Genomic DNA, 21,213 nt, shown 5'->3' on the forward strand with positions numbered 1-21,213 from the left:
AGACCATATGATTGTTTCACAGAAAGAACTTGAATATGTGGACTATCAAAGCGATGCCATTGTATCTAAGGGAGAGGCTTTGTCATGTGCTTGACAGATTGATAACTTTAGTTAGAAATAAAATCATAAATGAATTCCATTATTTCAAAAGATGTAGCTGAAATAGGTAAACATTATCACTGAAATCATTGGAGCAAGTCATTTTTAAAACCTTGGGGGATTGGAAGATAGCTCTGTCAACAGAGAAAAAAATGAAGCTAGACTGTTTGACTGCACTTTGTTAGTCTTGTAAATATTTCTGGAAACTATTGTTTGGTAAATGCCCAGGAGGTGAGAAAGTCTCTGGAAGAATGATGAATAGGAAGGGAAGTAAGACAATCAACTAATTGGAACCAAATGTCACAATTAAGTAAAATAGCATTAGAAATGTTATATGTTTAAAAACTAAGTTACAACTAGAACTTCATTACAGACTTTAACAATGCATTGCATTTTTTAGACACTCTATTAAAACCAGTCTTCCAATAAGTACTGGCGATCTATGAATTATTAAATTCTGTTCTACCTCATCCATATGACTTCAGCATGATTTTGTGACCACCTACTTGGTCCCTTTCTTAGAACTGTTTATGTGACTCTTTCTGGTTCTCTTCCAGCATCCTAGTAATTGTCATTCCAGAAGATTCTCTTCCACAAATATTTTCTTCACTTGTTCTCTTTGCATGGAATCACAACTACATGGTTTCTAGTATCACCATTGAGAAGACACAGGGTTCTGAGGAACCTTCTCAACATCTTCCTAGGAAATATACCAAATTCAAAGTGTAAAACGGAACTCATTATCTTTCTTTTCAAAACCACTGTATATTGATATTGGTTCCTATGAATTCCATAAGTATTTTGCCATCTAGCTTCAAAAATTGGAATTATCTATGAAACTTACATGGCTTCCCTGTCCCTGTGCACAATCAGATGCTGATCCTTCTCATTCTTACCTCAGTAATGCTTCCATCCATTTTCTTTCCCTCTTTCAGTGCTACCATCTTAGCCACAGATGCAGCTCCCTCATCTATTACCAGAAATATTGAATATAGTTCTCTGAGGACATCTCACATACAATTCATCATTTTTACATGCTAAGGCTTGGCTTATTTTGTACCATTTTGATATTTCTAAATTCCAGACCAAATCTGTTAATTTTCTACAAAAAAAAATCCTAAATATGTTTCCATTTCATACAAAACAAAATAGAAAACACTGATGGTCAAAGCTTTTCCTAGAGCATCCTAAATTCTCATGTTCCCTGCCTGTCTCCATGTTCCAGTGAACCATTCCCATGTTCTCTCAGTTTGCTCCTAGTTTTAGTGAAGAAGTTCATGCATCTTCTGATCGGGCATGATGCTCTCTTTACTCTCATCTGTGCTTTCACTTCTTTTGCATCCTTGGCCAGCTAAATCAATATCTTCCTCCAGCCAAAGTTGATCTTGACTCTCACCTCAAATCTTATTATGTTGGAATATTTCTCATTGCAATATTATTCACAATGGGCAGAATATGTGAACAAAAGGAGTGTCCGATGATGAGTCAATGGGTAAGGAAAATGTGGCATACTGCTTCTCCTTGACTTATAATGGGGCTGCGTCCTAGTAAACCCATAGTAAGTAAAAAACAATGTATGTTTAAAATGCATTTAATGCACCTAACCTATTGAGCACCGTAGCTTAATACTTCCTATAGTGTAGAGCATCCATTGTTTATCCATAGTATCTCATGAATGAATGGGAGCTGCAGCTCTCTGTTGCTGCCAAGAGGCAAAAGGGTACTGAACCTCATGTTGCTAGCCCAGGAATAAATTAATCAAAATACACAGTACAGTTTCTACTGAAAAATATAAGTTATACCATGGTTAGTTGGGGACATCTGTATGGGAACAATAGAAGATTACTCAGCATTCAAAACAAAGGAGGTCCTACCATTTGCAATAACAGGAATGGACCTAGAGAATGTTATGCTAAGAAAAACAGGCTAAACACAGAAAATAATTCATGATTTCACATTCATTAAGAAACTTACTTGGCTTCCCTGCCCCTGTGCTCAATCAGATGTGGAATCTAAATTACATGTGGATTCTGAAGAAAAACCAAAGTTGATACACAAAGATAGACTTGCCAGGGAGGCAGAAGAGATTAGGGGTAAGGAGATGAAGATCAAAGGATACAAGGTAACAAAAGTAGGGTCAACAAGTTTTGAGATCTACAGTACAATGTATGCACTATATTTTAAAATCCCGGATGAGGATGTAGCTCAGTTGGTAGAATGCTTGCCTTCCATGCACAAAGGCCCTGGGTTCTAATCCCCAGCACCAAAAAAAAAAAAAAAAAAATGCTAATGAATCCCAAGTGGGAAGGAGTTTGAAATTTGTGAATGTACTACCTATTGGGCTGGAGATGTGGCTCAAGTGGCAGCGCGCCCGCCTGGCGTGCGTGCGGCCCGGGTTCGATTCTCAGCACCACATACAAACAAAGATATTGTGTCTGCCAATAAATATTGTAAATATTAAAAAAGTAAATAAATAAATAAATAAAAATAAAATCCCGTGTTTAGGATCTTTTGCTAAAAGTGTAGATATTTCTCTCTCTCTCTCTCTCTCTCTCTCTCTCTCTCTCACACACACACACACACAAAAAAAAACTAGTATTATAATTTAGACATGAATCCAAAAAGCTCATGTGTTAAGATAATACAAGAATATTCAGAGGTGAAAGATTAGATCATGAGAGGTGCAACCTAATGGATGGATTTATCCACTGATATGAATTAACTGGGTAATAACTGTAGGCAAATAGAATATGACTGGAGGAAGTAGGTCACTGGGAGTGTGCCTTTGGGGTTTACATTTGGTCCCTGGTGACCAGAGCTCACTCTGATTTTTTGCTGCCATGTCCTGATCTGTTTTCCTCTCCCAAACTCTTCTGCCCTGATGTTCTGCCTTACTTCAGATCCAGAGCTATGGAGTCCGCCGACCATGGACTGACCCTTTAAATCCCTGAATCAAAATAAGTTGTTCTTGTCAGGTCTTTGGTCACATTGACAAATAAACTAAAGCAATAAGTAATTTTGAAATGACAAATATGTTAAATTGTTTCTTTAAAGTAACCATTTTACTGTTTATATATATTTCAAAACATCATGTTGCACTCCTTTCTTATATATATTTATAATAGATAAGTGTAAATAAACATCTTTCAAACTTAAAAAAAGAAATATATGGAAATATGTAAGAGGATAAACAGAAGTCTATAAGTAACAGAATTTAAAACATAAAGAACTCAGTGCATCTTTCCCCAAAAGAATTCCCTCTCTCTCACACACACACAGAACAAACCATAGCCATGATTTTGGCATATTCCAAAGTGCATGCTTTATAACTTTGCCATATGTAGTTTTTTTCATTTTTAAATATATTGATTTTATGCTGCATATCTTTTTCCCAGTATTGAATAGAATACAAAGGTGCTTCCCCACTAAACTACATCCCCAGTCCTTTTCTTAACATTTATTTTTTCATTGGTGCATCATAATTATACATAATATTGGGATTTTGCCATATTCATACATGCACATAATTTGATCAATCTCATTCCACTTCTCTCTCCCCCTTATCTGCTTGCTCTCCTCTACTGATGTCCTTTCTCTTTTAATTATATATAAAAGCAGGATTCATTGTGATATATTCTTTCACAGACACAGCATAATTTGGTAGATTTCATTCCCCAGTGCTGTCCAATGCTCTCCCCTTCTCCCTCCTCTCCATCTCCTTTAGAAAACATTCAACCCTGGACTTTCTGAGTTTGGCTTATTTCACTTAGCATAATGTTATCCAGCTCCATCCATTTATCAGCAAATTACATAATTTTATGCTATCTCCTTTTAGCTACCCAGGTGTAATTATCTACTAATTCTAATTTCCCCCTGTATGATCCATTTTCACCTTTCCTAATTTATTTGTATTAGCAAACACAAAAGGATGACTTTTCTATCCTCATAATAAAGGGAAGCTCATTTTTTCTCCAGCTCCAGCTATTACTCATTTTGTTTACTTATTACCCATTTATGAAAGTTGTTGTACTCAAAAATCATTCTCATTGGTGTATTGTAATTATACATAATGTAGGGATCATTATGCCATGTTCATGCACATAATTTGTTCAATCTCATTCCCCAATTTCTTCTCTTTCCCTCCCTCTCATCAGATTGCTCTACTCTACTCTCTACTGATTTCCATGATTTATACGTGTGTACTTCCCAATGCCCTTTTCTCCTCCCTTCCTATCTCCTTCTACTCTATTTGACTTCTACCTATTTTTGTAAATCTCTCTTTCTTTATTCCTTTTTCCTCTCTTTCTCTAGCTTCCACATATGAGAGAAAATATTCAACCCTTGAATTTCTGAGCCTGACATTTCACTTAGCATGATGATCTCCAGTTTCATCCATTTATCAGTAAATGACATAATTTAAGTCTTATTCATGGCTAAGTAAAACTCCATTGTGTGTACACGTCACATATTCTTTATCTATGTGTCTGTTGATGGGCATCTGAGCTGATTCTATAACTTGGCTATTGTGAGTTGTGCTGCTATAAACACTGATGTGACAATATCACTATAATATGCTGATTTTAGTTCTTTTGGATAAATAGCTGAGTCAATAAGGTGGCTCCTTTCCTAGTCATTTGAGAAATCACCATCCTGATTTCCAAAGTAATTGTTCTAATTTGCAGTCCCAAGAACAATATAAAAGTGTACATTTTCCATGCATCCATTAGCAATTGTTATTCGTTTTCTTAATGATTACCATCCTAACTGAAATAAGATGAAATCTCAGTGTAGTTTTGATTTGCATTTTTCTGATTTCTAAGAATATTTAACATTTTTTTCATATTTTTTGGCCTTTTTTTTTTTTTTTTTTTTGTGTGTGTGTGTGTGTGTGGTGCTGGGGATTGAACTAAGGGCCTTGTGTATGGTAGACAAGCACTCTACCTCTGAGTCACATCCCCAGTCCTTATATTTCTTCTTTGGAGAAATATCTGTTTAGATCACTTGCCCACTTTGATTGTGTTAATTTTTTGGGGGGAGGGGGTGTTAAGCTTTTCAAATTTTTTATATATTCTGGATACTAATCCTCTGTCAGCTGGCAAAGATTTTCTCCCATTCTGTAAGTTTTCTCTTCACTCTCTTAAAAGTGTCCTTTGCACTGCAGAAGATTTTTAATATGATGCCATCCCATTTATTGATTCTTGGTTTTATTTTTTGAGCTTTAGGAGTTGATGCCTGCACCAATATGTCGGAGTGTTAGCAGTTGCAGACTAATTTCTAGTCTTTGATCTTCTTTGAGTTGGATTTTTGTACAAGGTAAGAGAGAAGAGTCTGGTTTCATTTTTCCACATTTAAATATCCCAATTTTCTCAGCACTGTTTGTTAAAAAAAAAAAAAAACTTCTCTGCTGTATGTTTTTGGCACCTTTGTCAAGGATCAGATGACTATATCTATGTGGATTTTTCTGTCTTCTAATCTATTCTACTGGTCTTTGGGTCTGTATTTATGCCAATACTATATATTGCTTTTAGCTCTGTAGTATAATTTGAAATCCAGTACTATGATGCTTTCAGCATCACTTTTATTGCCATCCCCAACTCTTTTTATATTTTGTTTAGGGATAGGGTCTCACCATGTTGCAGAGGTTGGCCTCAAACTTGAGATCCTCTTAGTTCAGCCTCCTGAGTATAACAGGTACGCACCCCTAAGTGCACCTTACCCTATAATTTAGGAGGATTTAGTGCAGCCGATGGGGCGGGAACATGATTAGATAAACATTCAGCCTTGCTGACATATATAATCCCAATTCATTTATTTTTACCAGTATATTCAGCTGCAATCATGTACAATTTATTCATTGTCAATGATGAAAACATTTAAATTTCTTTTCACATCTTTTATTAAGAACAATGTTGCTAAAATCACTTCCTTGTGCATGTATTTCAGGGGTTTTATTCCTCCATTTTTATACATAGATATTAAATTACTGAGTTGCAGGATTTCTTCCAAAGTCAATGCCCTGGATGACCTAAGGACCTCCCACCAGGCACCACTTCTCATAGGTCCACACCATCACCGAGGGAAGCAAGCTTTCAACACATGGACCTTTGGGTGACACCCAAACCATATTTAAGTCATAGCACACAAATTCTAAAATTTATCAACATATCTACATTTCTCCTGAAAAAAATTAAAGGAGCTTAAATATCCAATTGGTCCTATTTCCAGAAAATAATTCTAAATAGTATCTTTTCTTATAGCATGTAACTTAAACTTCCTAATAGTAAGGTTATTTGCATATTATTCAAGGTATTATTAACTTCATCTAGGGTACACATACTTCCTCCTCATTTTCTCTCCCATAGAAGGTTTTTAAAGAATACTTGCATAAAGAAAAGATACAAAATATATTTGCAGTTTTAAACTCAAGACTGGCTGTCCTAATTTCTATTGAAGAATGGCAAATCTTTAATATGCCAGTCTTTAAAAGTGATAAAAAAAATAAAACAGATTAAGCAGATTAGACTACTGTCATTACTTACCAGAGTTACCTTAGAGTCAAAGAAGTAGATTATGGTAAGCTTGTAAAACTTAGTTTTATTGTGATACTGATACTTCTCCTGTTATGAAGCTTCTGTTTGCTCCTCAGATTGGCCAAACCTGACTTTTGTTGGGAAAATAAGTTCATATCTTTTCCACTTATTTAAAAATATAATACACTGTACCTCAATAAAGTTAATTCCAAAATTATAAAAAAAAGGAAGTAGGGTGTCATGAACTTCAGAGGAACGAAAAGTTTTGAGGAAATTTACCAACCCTACTAAGTCACCAAAAATATGTAGGAAGATAAAATATTTCTAACTTTATTTTTTTGTAGTTAAATTAATCATTGATGACCCTGTTGAGAGGCATTTCAGTGGATTCATTCAAAGTGAAGCTAGATTGCCCTAGGTTGAAAGGTAAATGGGAAGTAATAAAAATAAAAAAATACTAGTACATATACAGAAGTGTATATGAAAAGAACAAAAAGAAGTAAGAAGGCAGAACTGAGAATGTCTGATAGCTTTGTTTTCAGATATTGATAAATTTTGAGTTCAGTAACCAGAACCTTTTTTAAATTTGTTCTAATTAGTTATACATGACAACAGAATGCATTTTAACTCATTGTACACAAATGGAGCACACTTCTCATTTTTTGGCCTTACAAGAGGCAGAGTCTCACCGTTAGCACAATCATACATGTACATAGACTAATAATGTCTGTCTCATTCTGCCATCCTTCTCACCCTCACAGCTCCTCCCCTCACTCCCTCTGCTGAATCCAAAATTCCTCCACTCTCCTCTAGCCTCCTCCCCCTTGCCCTCACTTTATGAATCAGCATCCACAGATCAGAGAAGACATTTGGATTTTGGTGGGGTTTTTTTTGTGATTGCTTTATTGCTTTATTTCACTTAGTATGATATTCTCCAACTCCATTCGTTTACCTGCAAATACTGTAATTTCAGTCTTCTTTAAGGCTGAGTAATATTCCTATATATATCACATTTTTTTATCCATTATCTGTTGAAGGGCGTCCTGGTTGTTTCTATAGTTTAGCTATTGTAAACTGAGCTGCTATAAACATTGATGTTACTGTGTCACTTTAGTATGCTGATTTTAAGTCCTTTGAGTATAAACCAAGGAATGGGATAGCTGGGTCAAATAACGTGAAGAGAAAGCCTACAGAATGGGAGAAAATCTTTACCACATGCACATCAGATAAAGCATTAGTCTTCAGGATATATTAAAAACTCAAAAAAAACCCCACCAAACAAACAAATAACCCAGTAAATAAATGGGTTAAGGAACTGAACAGAAGAAGATATATAATTGATCAACAAATATGTGAAAAAATGTTCAACATCTCTAGCAATTAGAGAAAAGAAAATCAAAACTACTCTAAGATTTCATCTCATTCCAGTCAGAATGGCAGCTATTAAGAATATAAGCAACAATAAATGTTGGCAAGGATGTGAAGGAAAAGGTACACTCAAACATTTCTGGTAGGACTGCAAATTGGTGCAAACACTCTGGAAAGCAGTATGGAGAATCCCTTAGAAAACTTGGAATGGAACCAGCAATGTGGAGCTCATTGAGCATGAAGATAATTTGAAGTTATTTATGCACACATTAAATCTTGTTTTCTAGTATCATGAAAACAAGATTTGTATTTCTTCATCTTTGCACACTCCATACACCTGACACAGTATCTTATATGTAAACTATGCTCATACAGATTTGATGAGGATATCAAAGTATCCTCAAAATATTCTTATTTGGGGGCTGGGATTGTGGCTCAGGGGTAGAGCACTCGCCTAGCACAGGTGGGACTCAGGTTCGATCCTCGGCACCACATAAAAATAAAGGCATTGTGTTGTGTCCATCTACACCTAAAAAAATAAATATTTTTTTAAAAAATATTCTTATTTGGAATTATTACAAAGCTGGGTTGCCAATTATCAGTAAAGGCAGTTCTTTCAGTCTTCTGATCTGTGGCTACTATACAAGGAAAGAAAACCTTGTGTAATAGGAAAGTGAAAATTTCACATATAATTTCTAATTTGTATTTTCATTCATACTTTTCAGGACAGGAAATGAGTTTCCAGAACCAAAAGCATATTGCACATATTATAGGCACTGCAATGATACCTGTATTTAAATAAATGCCAGTCTTATCAATCCAGGAGGATTTTACTACCCCAACACAATTACTTATCTATCCCACCTAAATCAGGATCAAAATTGTTGGATTTTTCTATGCCAATAATGCTATTTTCAGCTTTCATTTAACACAGCAAGAATTTCATCCTCACATATGGAAGATATACTTACTTCTGAGTTTGTGTATTAAGCTTTCTTCTCAAAGCTTGATTCAGGTGTACAGGTTGTGTGTGAAAATCCTGTAGATCTATATATGGAAATGCAGACGGATGCATGAGAACATGAAATAGAAGCTGACTTACTACCCATTTCTTATTTACTCACCTTGTGCCCTAACATTTCCTACCCCTTGTGGTCCTCAGTAATTATAGCTTTGGGTACTGAGTCACGGTCTTGGCTCAAACAGAACTTACATGGGCCAGTGATTTTCAAAGTGAGTCCCCAGACAGCAGCATCAGCACCATCATGAAAATGAGAATTGCAAATTTCTTGGAGGGGGGCAGTAGTAGGAATTTCTATTACAGCAAGACTTTCAGGTGATCTTTATGCACGTTAAAGTTCTACTTGATGTAAGATTGTTTTGTATGTTCTTTTGGCTATCTCTAGAAATACTTTTATAAAACATTTATTAGAAAAAATTTCAAGCATTCAAAAGCAGATAGTATAATGTTTCACATCACCACTGACCTGGCTAAACAATCATAATTTTAAAAAATTATTTCATTATTTCATCTTTTCCCACTTTTTAATGTTGTTTAGTTGTCAGATGGTATAATTGTTTTGCTAGCAAATCTGTCAAAAAAACTTGCTAAAATATTTAAGGGTGAAATAACATGATATCTGGGATTTGCATTATAAAGAAACATATTGTATTAATTATAGTTGCCCCCAAATTATGGGAATAGTGGCTTCTCTCTTACCCAGTGTGCTACAAATTTTGGTGACTGTGATGGTTAATTTAATGTGTCAACTTGAGTATATCATAGAGTGTTCAGATCATTGTTTCTGGGTCTGGTCTGTCTCTGTTTCTGAATGAGATTAGTGTTTCAATCAATAGACTTGATGTAGTGAATGGCCTTCCCTAATGTGGGTAGGCAACCTTCAATCTTTTGAAGGCCTGAATAGAACATACGCCAGAAAGAGGAAAAATTCTCTCCTTTTTTTCCTGCTTTACTGTTTAGAACATCTCATCTTCTCATCTTACTCTGCCATTAGACAGTATTTTTCAACTTGTTTTTGATGTTCCAACTTGTAGTTGGTAGATCATTGGACTTCTCAGCCTCCAGTATCATCTGAGCCAATTCCTCATAATGATTCTCCTCTTAGTTCTGTTTCTCTGGAGAACGTGGATGCCAGTAAATATGGTGACTACTGCAAGAAATGCTATTTGAGGAATTATGCATTACTTTTGGGGAAGAACAGATAATCTTTATGATCTCCACTAACTCTAAACCATATAATTACATGATGAAATGCATTATTTGTATTAAATGGTATTTTTAATTTAAAATATTTAAATTACTAAGATAAATTCCTCTCTGAAATCACAAGAATAATCAAATATATATTCATATGTAAATTTTAGACATAACTAATGTCACTGACATAAAAAGTCTGTTTATATGTTGTAATTATGATATTAGAAATACAGGTTTCAAATCATTGAAACAAATCTTATACATAATCACTATAATCATCATGGAGGATTTGCTGTATTATTAATCATATCCCCAAACCAGAGATGCATTAAATAAATATATCTAAACTATAAAGTACTGAAAGCTATAGTCCACATTCATGGAATACAATAAAATCCATAGCTGGAATGTAAAATAAATGTTATTAAATAACTGACCATATTTTTAAAAATGGCAATTTGTAGTCCAAGAATATGGCCTCCTTTGAAGAACATAACAAGGGGATTATATTTCTCTGAAGCACAGAAGACATCTAGAACTGAGATGATGGTTGGATTTGCTCTCTTTCTAATGCCAACTGATTAGGAATAGTGCCTAGATATAAGTATTCAAGAATGTGTGGTCCCCTTTGAGCTTAGTGGGAAAGAATAATAAGATTGATTATCCCTGCCTGAAAAGAGTTTGGGGTGAAGGAGGGAGGAGGAGTTTTGGAGTCAAGTATTTACCAACTCTCCAGTTGATCAGTAAACATTTACATTCTACTATATATCCACCCCATCACCTCTACCACCTTGTATAGCTATAAATCATTCATATTTAAATTGTTAGCAGTTCCTCCAAAATATCTCCTCTTGCAGCAAAATAATGGTTATTTTTAGTGGGCAAATCACTTTGTTTTCAAATTTGCAAAAGACCAAGTAGAATTCCAGAACTTCGTTACAGCAGACAGTCTTCATCCATCATCATATTAATAATAATGAAGAGGGATGGTTAGGCCAATCCAGAGAACATCAATTTGGAAAAGAGAAACTAGAATGGTGTGGATCACAAGAATGTTAAAAAAAATAAAAGGATCCTTAAGTGTCCCTTCCCCTATTTGGATCTACTGGCACCCCTTGACTCCTCCTGAGTGGTGATTAAAATTCCCCTTGCTGCAGCCATTAGCACAGCTGTTAACTCTCACTGCTGGCATCTGCCCCAGTACTCCTCTGGTTCTCACATAGCCAGACTGCCCTGGCATAGAAGATTCATCACAATCATAGTTGTTGCTTGTGGTGGACCTGTCATTCAACAAAGAACATAAGGAAATGTAAACTAAGAAAGACACAGCACTTCCTGGGAAAATTTGCTATGGTATGTCTTTAAATAATGGGATACTCTATTATACCTAAGTACATTTTATTTTATTTACTAAAATTATAATTATATGCAATTCCCAGGAACTCACATGCTGATAAAAGAGAAATGTGCCAATTCTTTAAAACATCGTGAAAGCAAGGCCAAGACTGTCCAAGTGAAAGTTAAACAAATCTTCAAAGCCAGTAAAGCTTTGTAACCTTGGGTTAATAGAGAATATTTCTTTGTAAATGCCACAGTAGGCCTCTTTTGTGTATGTTTTCTGTTAACCTTCTTGCTCAGGATGCAACTTGAGGATTGAGCTCCTCTGCAGCCTCTTCAAGTACAAGTTATTTTCTTTCCCTTGCTCCTCCGTCTTTATGAAGATGACCATTCCTTCCTAAAAATTCTCAGCTCAGAATCCACCATTCATCTATGTCAAACACCCTCCTCTTGTTATCATTTACAGTTACTGGGTCATTTTCCATCTTTAAGACTTTTATTTATTATCTATAATAAATGTGATTTTGATGAAATTCTAATAAGCAATAAGTGTGCAATTCCTCCTGATCCTTTTCTATTCCTTTTCTCCAATTCTCTCCTCCTTCCCACTTGCCATTGACTGAAATCATATTCTTGAAACATTTATATGTTCAAGCCCTAACTTTCAATGTGCTGATATTTGAAGATGTAATAAGATATAGGGTATGCTCATAGGAGTAGATAATATTGAACCAAAAATATGAACCCAAAAAGATGAACAGGGAAGAAGTAAATTTTAAACATCTAACTTTCAAATTTCTGTTCAACACCTCCAGTGGGTACAAAATGTTGCTAAGAAACTCTACTGCATTTTCCTAATTCGGGGACATTTCCACTCTCCTAAGCAACTATGTTATATCTCTTCCCCTTTTCCAAAATAAATAGATAGTATAGATAGATCTTATTATATCATACTACATTTGGCCTTTAGGAGGTAATTGGGTTAGATGAGGTCACAAGTGTGGGGCCCCTTATAAGAAAGGATAATGGAGAGCTTCCATCTCCTCTTCCATTCCTCTCCCTACCAGCAAGCACCAAAGAAAGGCTATGTCAGGAGGACACAGCAAGAAGGCAGTCACTTGAAACCCAAGAATGGAACTCTTACTCGCCACTGATCCTGAAGATTTCTTGATCTTGAACTTCCAGTATCCAGAAATATGAGTAATAAATTCCTGTTATTTAAGCTGCCCATTCTATGGTATTTTATGATGGCATCCATGATGACTAAAACACTATATACTCTATCAGCATACCTTATATCTTATTACATGCAACTGAAGCCCCTTCCATTTTACTTATTTATTTGTTCATTTGTTTATTAGAGACAAGGTCTTGCTGTTTTTTTCCAGGCTGAATTTGTGATCTAAAATGATCATCCCATTTCAGCCTCCCAAGAAGCTAGGACTACAGGTGTAGACCATCATACTTGGCTACAACTCCTTTTAAAAATCAATTTCAGGTATCCTGTTTTCTATTCACTACCTCTTAAATTTCTTAGTGACTTTTTTTTGAGAGAGAGGAGAGAAGAGAGATAGAGGAGGGAGAGGAGGGGGGGAAATTTTTTTGACATCTTTATTTTTATGTGGTGCTGAGGATTGAATCCAGCGCCCCGCGCATGCCAGGTGAGTGCGTTATCGCTTGAGCCACATCCCCAGCCCTTAGTGACTCTTTTTAATGCCATGATTCCAAAAATTTTTAGACCTATAGTCCATTACTCATAATATTTTCAATGTCCCATATGGCTTTTGATCCTTCAGTCCCTTTTTTGCACTATCCAGGCACCACTGTCTATCATCATCTCTCATGCATAGACCTTCAAATCTTTTTTTCTTTCATTGCACTCATCTAGAAAAACCCCAAACTCTCGTTAAATTCAACTCCATTCTTACTCCTTGATGCACCCAAAAAGATGAACATGGAAGAAGTAAGTTTTAAACATCTAACTGAAATTTCTGTTCACCACCCTAATGGGTACAAAATGTTGCTAAAAACTCTACTGCTTTCCTAATTCAGGCACATTTCCACTCTCCTAAGCAACTATGTTATATCTCTTCCCCTTTTCCAAAATAAATAAATAAATAGACCCTCACTCCTCTCCTTACTCCTTAATAATGCCCCTTACTCCCAATTTTAGTAATAAGTAAAAGCAATCAGAAAAAAAAATCCCCTCATTCTGTCTCCATCACTCTTCTGCACCTGTGCTATGCTCTTCTATTGCTGTTGACACTTACTGCTAATGGTCATTCATGTAGCTGTTTAGGGCATGCAAATGCCTGAAGCTGCAGGGTGCTCAGTAGGTTTAAGGGGCATCAAAGAGCTTTTTACTAGAAATGGTTCTAAGCATTTTAAGTCGACTAAGTGCCACATATCAATCTAATGAAACAGGAATTGTTTTTCATCCTCACTTGAAAAATGAGAGATCACAGGCACAGAGGTAAATTAATGTGTTCCCTGGTCACACAGCTAGTGAATTGACAAACTTGTTCCCTTAACTTCTTCCTGTGTCGTCTTCTGCTATGTTGCATTTATATGATTGAACTCTGCTATTTCACACTATTCCCACCCATTGTGTCCTAAATCCCATTGCCACTTGATTATCATTCCAGTAATTCTATCCCCTTACAGTGTCTTTGGTTTCGGTCTGCAGAATCATTCCCATTAGGGTACACATTTTTTCTCATCTTTAAAACCCTCCCATATCTTCCATGTCCCCGAAATTGCTACTTCATCTGTTTCCTTTAGAACAAAACCCTTATAATGAGTGCTAATTACTCCAATACCTTTCCCTCTATTCCCTCTCATAAACTTCTGACATCCTCCCTCTGTCACTGCACAAAGTCACTCCTGCCAAAGTCACCAGTGACTGATCAAGTAAAACAGTTGCTCATTCTCTTCTTGAAAACATTTTCTTCAGGAGATTTTGGTGTGACTGCCCTCTTGTGGTTTTCTTATTATCTATCTGGGCACTGTTTTCTATTTCCCTTATGGACAACCTTTCATTTCCCTTTCTCATTTCTCTTTCCAGAAATGAGAAATGAATCCAGAACTCAGTCCTCAGACCATCATCTAAATTCATACCTTGACGGTCTCAGCTATTCTCACTGTGTTCAGTTACATCTTTGTGCTAATGATTTCCAAATTTATACCTTTGGTTGGAATCAATTTTCCAGTACATGCTTTGGGTCTTCTTAGCAGTGTTTGAATGCTACTTAAGAAAATTGACAAAGGAGTAATTATTTTGTCATCAATCACAAACTTGACACCTCTATTTACAAAGCTATAAAATTAACATGTTCAAAAACAAATACATCATTCCTACCCAATTCTGCTCCTCCTGCAATTTCTTCATCCTAGTATATTACAACTCCCTCTTTCCAGGTTTTCAGGCCAGAGCTTTGGAGTCACTGTTGCCTCTTCCCTCTCTGCCCCATTGTTTCATTTCTCCTTTGAACTTATATATCTCAAATGTGAATAGTTCTCACAAACTCCACTGCAAACACCCTGATCTGATCTAAGATCATGTCTTACCTAGTTTACTGCAAACATCTTCCTAATGGGTCCTACTGTTTCCACCTACCTTTGGTCATACTTGTTCTCATCACCAGAATCCTTTTGAAATACCAGAGGATATCACTTTTCTGCTTTAAATGCTTCAGTGGCTTCTCTGTGTTTGTGGAATAAGCCCACGTTCTCCTGCTGACCTGTTAAGGCCCTGGCATTGTGTCCCTGCTACTTCTCATTTCCCAGTATTCTTCCTTTTGTTCTTATCCATGGTGGCCACACTGGTCTCCCTGATGCTCCTCAAGCCTGCTCAGCACCCTCCCACTCCAGGTTTTTGTAGTCGCTGACCTCTCTGCCTGGACAGCTACATGATCATTCCTTTATCACTTTCAGCTTTGCTTGAATATTGCTGTCTTAGGGAAGTTCACCTTCACCACTGTATGTGACAAATAACCCCTCTTCAAAATTTTTCTCTGCTTTCTTTTTTCCCTTATAGCATTCATCACCCTAGCTTTGTATGACATGTTTATTGTCTTTCTTCCCCTACTAGAATGTAAATTCCATGAGAACTGAAGACATTTTTGTGTCTTTTGCACCCTTTCTTTCATTTACCACCAAGAAGGTGTTTAGAACATAGTAGGCACAGAATAAATTCTTAAAATCAAATAAATGTTTTTATAATTGACTAAGTTGGCCAATTGGTTGGTTTAAAATTTAGAGTGGCATCTTATTTTCATGTTTCTATAGAAGAAATTTGAATCAAATCATGTTTAGTAACTTCAGATATAATCTACCTTAAGGTCTTTAAAATGATGTTGCTATTAATTGCTAATAAAAATATTGTTAATGCTTTTATGTCTCCTTTATTTATATTCCCCACTGAGCACCATGCTCCAGATACATGTAGCTTCAGATGTATACCATTGCCATAATCTGCTAACTTGCTTCTCCACCCTAGCTGTTAATATGGTATTCTATTCTATTTTACATGCTGCCACCAAATTACTCTTTATAGAGAGCAATATGGAAATCACTCCTTGGTTCAGAAAACTGTTGTGAAATCTCAATGCCTAAATGTAAAGTTCCAACTCTCTCTGGCCCTAGTTCACCTCTTGACATTTTGTCTACTACTTACCTTCCTCACTATACTCCTGCCACCTGCCTGTCACCTCACCTGCTGCAAAGTTTCTCCTCTACAGAAGAAAGAAGCAAATGTTTTCATTAAAGATCAGATCATAAATATTTGAGGCTTTATAGGGTGTGAAGTCTGTTACAACTACTCAAGCCTGACCTATTCAGACGGAAACAATTATTCCAAGAAATAAATGAATGAACATAGATGTGTTAGAATAAAATCTTGAATTTCCCACATTTTTATATGGTACCAAATATTATTAATTTTAATCACTCAAACATATTAAAAACCATTCTTAGCATAAAATTTCATAAAGAAAAAAAATTTTTAAAAATGTTGGAACAGCTTTGGTTCATGGGCCATAGTTTGCCAACCTCCTTTCTATATATTATTTTACCTAAATCCTGCTCTTCTTTCATAGTTCAATCTATTCTGTGAATGTCACCAAATTTGTTAGTACTAAGGGTTCTATCTTCTCCTTATTAAATTTCATTCTGTTTATATAAAAAATTTACCATATTGTATACCTCTTGGCCACAAGATGTCACTAAATTTCCATATTCTTGTTTAAGATATTATTATAAGTATCTTTCCTTCAAAGTAATCAGCAGCAGTATTTAAGTTCTGAACAAAAAGAGGATAAATGTGCTTTCTTTCTTAATTTCTTAATTTTAAAAGAAAAAAATGATTAGGAAAGAAGGCATGAGAGAAAGACAAAGTCATTTTGATGTATCATCTTAGTTGTTATGAGCCTTTACAAATTTATAAAATTTAATAGTAAAATGTAATACAACAAATATTTAAATGGAACTAAAATTTAATAATTTTAAATTGTACTGTAAAATGCAAAATCTATTGCAAAAATTAATTTATCAAAATCTTCAGAAAATCAGTAACTTTTGTTTATATGAACAAATCTACACATTAAAGCAAATTTACCTTAGCAAATCAAATGTTTATTCAACAGAGCTCTATGTAGCCCTAAGACTTTTTTATTTCTCAAGTAAACTTAGTCTTGAAATAATTACCTTTGCTAAGTCATTCAATATTTATAGTATTCACTACACTGTACGTATCTTGAAGAGTTGTTTATTGTAATGATGCATCTTTTATGGGTATACGTTAAATTTATACAGATTAATAATAGTTAAAAGAACTGAAATTTCTCAACATTCTGGATATTCAAGATATGCAGTCTAACTCAAATTGGACATCAAGTTATGAATATTAATTATTTCTTCAATTTTCATAAAATTTTTTAATGAAATGTTTTAAACCACATTATATGTATTTTAAGAACATTTTAAGTAATCATTCTAACTCTGGCATAAGAAGACACAAATTAAGGTCAAACTCAAAAATCCCTGGCAATTCCTAATGGTAAAATATCATTTTACCTGAAACTTAAACTAAACAAAAATTTTTGTTTCTATTTTTCTAATGTTTTACTAAGAAAAAAATTTCAAACATAATGGAAAGTTGAAAGAATTATAAGTGAGCACCTGTATATTTATAAGATTTTACTATTCACATTTCAGTGTACTGACTTTATCATGTCTATCCATTTTATCTTTCCTTGAACCCATTAATTCATCTTATTTGTATAAACATGTCAGAGTAAATTGCAGATATCAGCATATCAGCATACTTCCTGATTCATGTACCCTAAATACATCAACATGCAAATTATTAAAAGAATTAACTGAGAGGTTATTAGATGAAGGTGGTTCTGTTGCCCTAGATTCTTATGCAAACATACCAAAGTCCAAGACACATAAATGGTCCTATCCTATGAAAACAAAAAACAAAATTTGAGCTGAACCAATCAGAAACTTTCAACTAACATGTAACTAGATACACTGGTAATCAGAAATTCTCGATTAACCTCTGGCTAGAAAATTTACCAGTGAGAATCTCCCAACTAATCTTAACTAAGGCCTTTAAAGCAACTTTCACACTTTAAGCAAACAAATATTTTCTGTCTTGCTTCTATGAATACCTTGTTTACCCTTGACCCTGAGCCCCTTCAGTGGAGCCCAAAATACTTAGTTTCATGTTGCCTGACTTATAAATATCTGCTAAAATAAGCTTTTAAAATTTTAACAATATCATCAACTAGAGTTTAATACTTCTTTGTGTGTTTACATAAAATTTACATACACTACAATCCACAACTCAAATGTGTACTTGCTGAGTTTTCAAGAAATACATATAACTTCACACAATAAAACCTTATCAAAATATAGAACATGATGGTTATGATTTTGATTTGGAATGTCCTTCAAAGGTTCATATGTTGAAGAATTATCCCCAATGAGGAAGTGTTCAGAGGTGGGCTTCTGGAACATGATTGGATTATGAGGGGTCTGACCACATCAAAGAATTAATTCATTGATAGGACTCATAATTGAATGAACTATTGGAAGGTGTTAGAAACTTTTGGAGGTGGGACCCAGCTGAAGGGAGTTGTCATTGGGAGTGTTCTCTTGAGGACAATACTTCTCTCTGACTCCTTACCCCCACGCCTTTCTCTCTCCCTCTCTCCTTCCATGCCACCATGAGGAGAGCCATTTTGCTTCACCACACTCTTCTGCCATGTTCTGTCTCAACTCAGGCCCAAAGCAATGTAACCAGATGGACTGAAGCCTCGTAAAATAAACTTTTGCTGGGGCTGGAGTTGTGGCTTGTGGCTCAGTGGTACAGTGCTTGCCTAACATGTGTGAGTCACTGGGTTTGATTCTCAGCACCACCACAATAAATAATCAAAAAAAAAAAGGTCCATTGACAACTAAAAAAATCTTGAAAAAAAACAAAATAAACTTTCCTCCCTTGGAGTTGTTTTTCTCAGTTATATCATCACAGAAACAAAAAGCTAACACAACCACTATTGCCTAATGAAGTTTAAGTGATTACAATTTTTTACTCACACATTTAAATTTCACACTGCCATCAAATTTCTTTTTATTTACTGTTCTATTTGCTTTAGACCTTCTTCCTAGTCTTTTTTTTTAAGAGAGAGAGAGAGAGAATTTTAATATTTATTTTTTAGTTCTCGGCGGACACAACATCTTTGTTTGTATGTGGTGCTGAGGATGGAACCCGGGCCGCACGCATGCCAGGCGAGCACTCTACCGCTTGAGCCACATCCCCAGCCCCTAAATAGTCTTGATTTTATTTTCAAATTGGTCCTTTGTGTTAACCTGCCATAAGGCCCACTGGCCTTGGAATCCTAATTTAGAGCAGTTTCATCTCTTGACTATTAGGGATATTGTTGTAAAAGATCCTTTTTTTTTTCCTATAAAAATTTATGCCAATGAGAAAATTTCCCATTTTTGATGAGCAATTTTTTCTCTTAAACACAAAGGAATATGAGTGTGTGCAAGTACACATACAAAAGGGAAACAATATTCACCATTTTAATGGTTATGGGCTATTACCTGCTAAATCATTCCTTCCTGCAATTTCATATATTTTACCAGTACCTCAGAATGTGATTGCATTTGGAGTAAGACTTTCAAGAGGTAAGTAAGATTAGAGGAGGTATTTAGGGTGGGGCTCTAATCCAATGAGATGGTTGTTCTTATAGAAAGAATATAGGACACTTTCCCTAAGCCCCTGAATCCCTTCCTCTATCTTAAACCCAGAGATTAGGCATTTCCAACTTCCTCATGGTATGCTATCTTTAGCTCCATGTTTGGTCCAATCAAAGAAACTCTTAGAGCCCTTTCCAACACTACAAACACCAACATTAATGCAGAATCTCTGCTTTGTGGGCTTGTATCAGTAAATTTGATCTGATTCAACTTTATGTTCCTTCCATCATAGCACATCTTTAGAGTCATTCCCCACACACATTACTCAGATTTCTATTCATATAAATTAGAAAACTTATATATGATAAATTTATACATTCACGAATTATAAGTTAATAAAGCATTATTTTGGTAAGGAAATAACAAAGAATATAAAAATCATCTGATGAAAATCTCCCCTATCCTCGAAAACAAATTTTGCAAAAATATGTCCTTACGCTATATACTTCTAAAGGAAAGATCATTCACTGATAAACAATGTTATTCTGAAAATATAATTGTGTAATTCATAGAATTTGAAGCCCTCTCTCTCTCTCTCTCTCTCTCTCTCTCTCTCTCTCACACACACACACACACACACACACACACACACACACACAGGGCAAGCAAACTCTACCAATGAGTAACACCCCCAGCAGAAAATATGTTTTTAAGTTTTCTCACTCTGTACTGAAAATATTTCAAACTGAGCCTTGATTGGATGGAAAGTAAAAGCAGAAAGCGAAATGGAAACTAAATCGCCAAACACTAAGGTTATGAAAGGACAGAAAAAAGGGACCTTGAATGGCTGCTAAAATGCAATTGACAATTTCAGTTCAATTATTTATATAAAAAAACAGATTACTGATTTTTAAAAAAATACATAAAGTCAGGTCAGCAGAGGCATATAACTTGTTGAAACTTGATAAGAATGATGTATATATTACTATATCCTTATAGCAATAGGAAGCTTGTCACTCTTCTGCAAACATGCTGAGAGGAGATGTGATTTACAAACTTTCTTTATTTTTGTGTGGTACTGGGAGTGAACCCAGAGCCTCATGCATCCTGGGCAAGTGCTCCACCCTGAGCCAAATCCTCTGCCTCAATTGTGTGTGTGTTCATTTTCATTTTGAGACAGGGTCTCAGTAATTTACCAACTCTGGCCTCAAATTTGCAATCTTCCTGCCTAAGCCTCCAGAGTAGCTGAAATTATAGGCATTTGCCACCTTGTCAGGCTGATTTACAAAGCTTACTATTTTTCTTACTAATTGACCTATGTAATTCTTTTTCAGCCACATACTTTCTCTCACAATAATCCTTATGCCTACTATCACAAAAAGAAAAATCCACCTGCAGATAATGTTAAATGCATTCTCAATCTGTCCTTTGTATTTACCTCACAGGAGTATT

The sequence above is a fragment of the Ictidomys tridecemlineatus genome, chromosome 3 (assembly GCF_052094955.1).
Source record: "Ictidomys tridecemlineatus isolate mIctTri1 chromosome 3, mIctTri1.hap1, whole genome shotgun sequence".
Taxonomy (NCBI): domain Eukaryota; kingdom Metazoa; phylum Chordata; class Mammalia; order Rodentia; family Sciuridae; genus Ictidomys; species Ictidomys tridecemlineatus.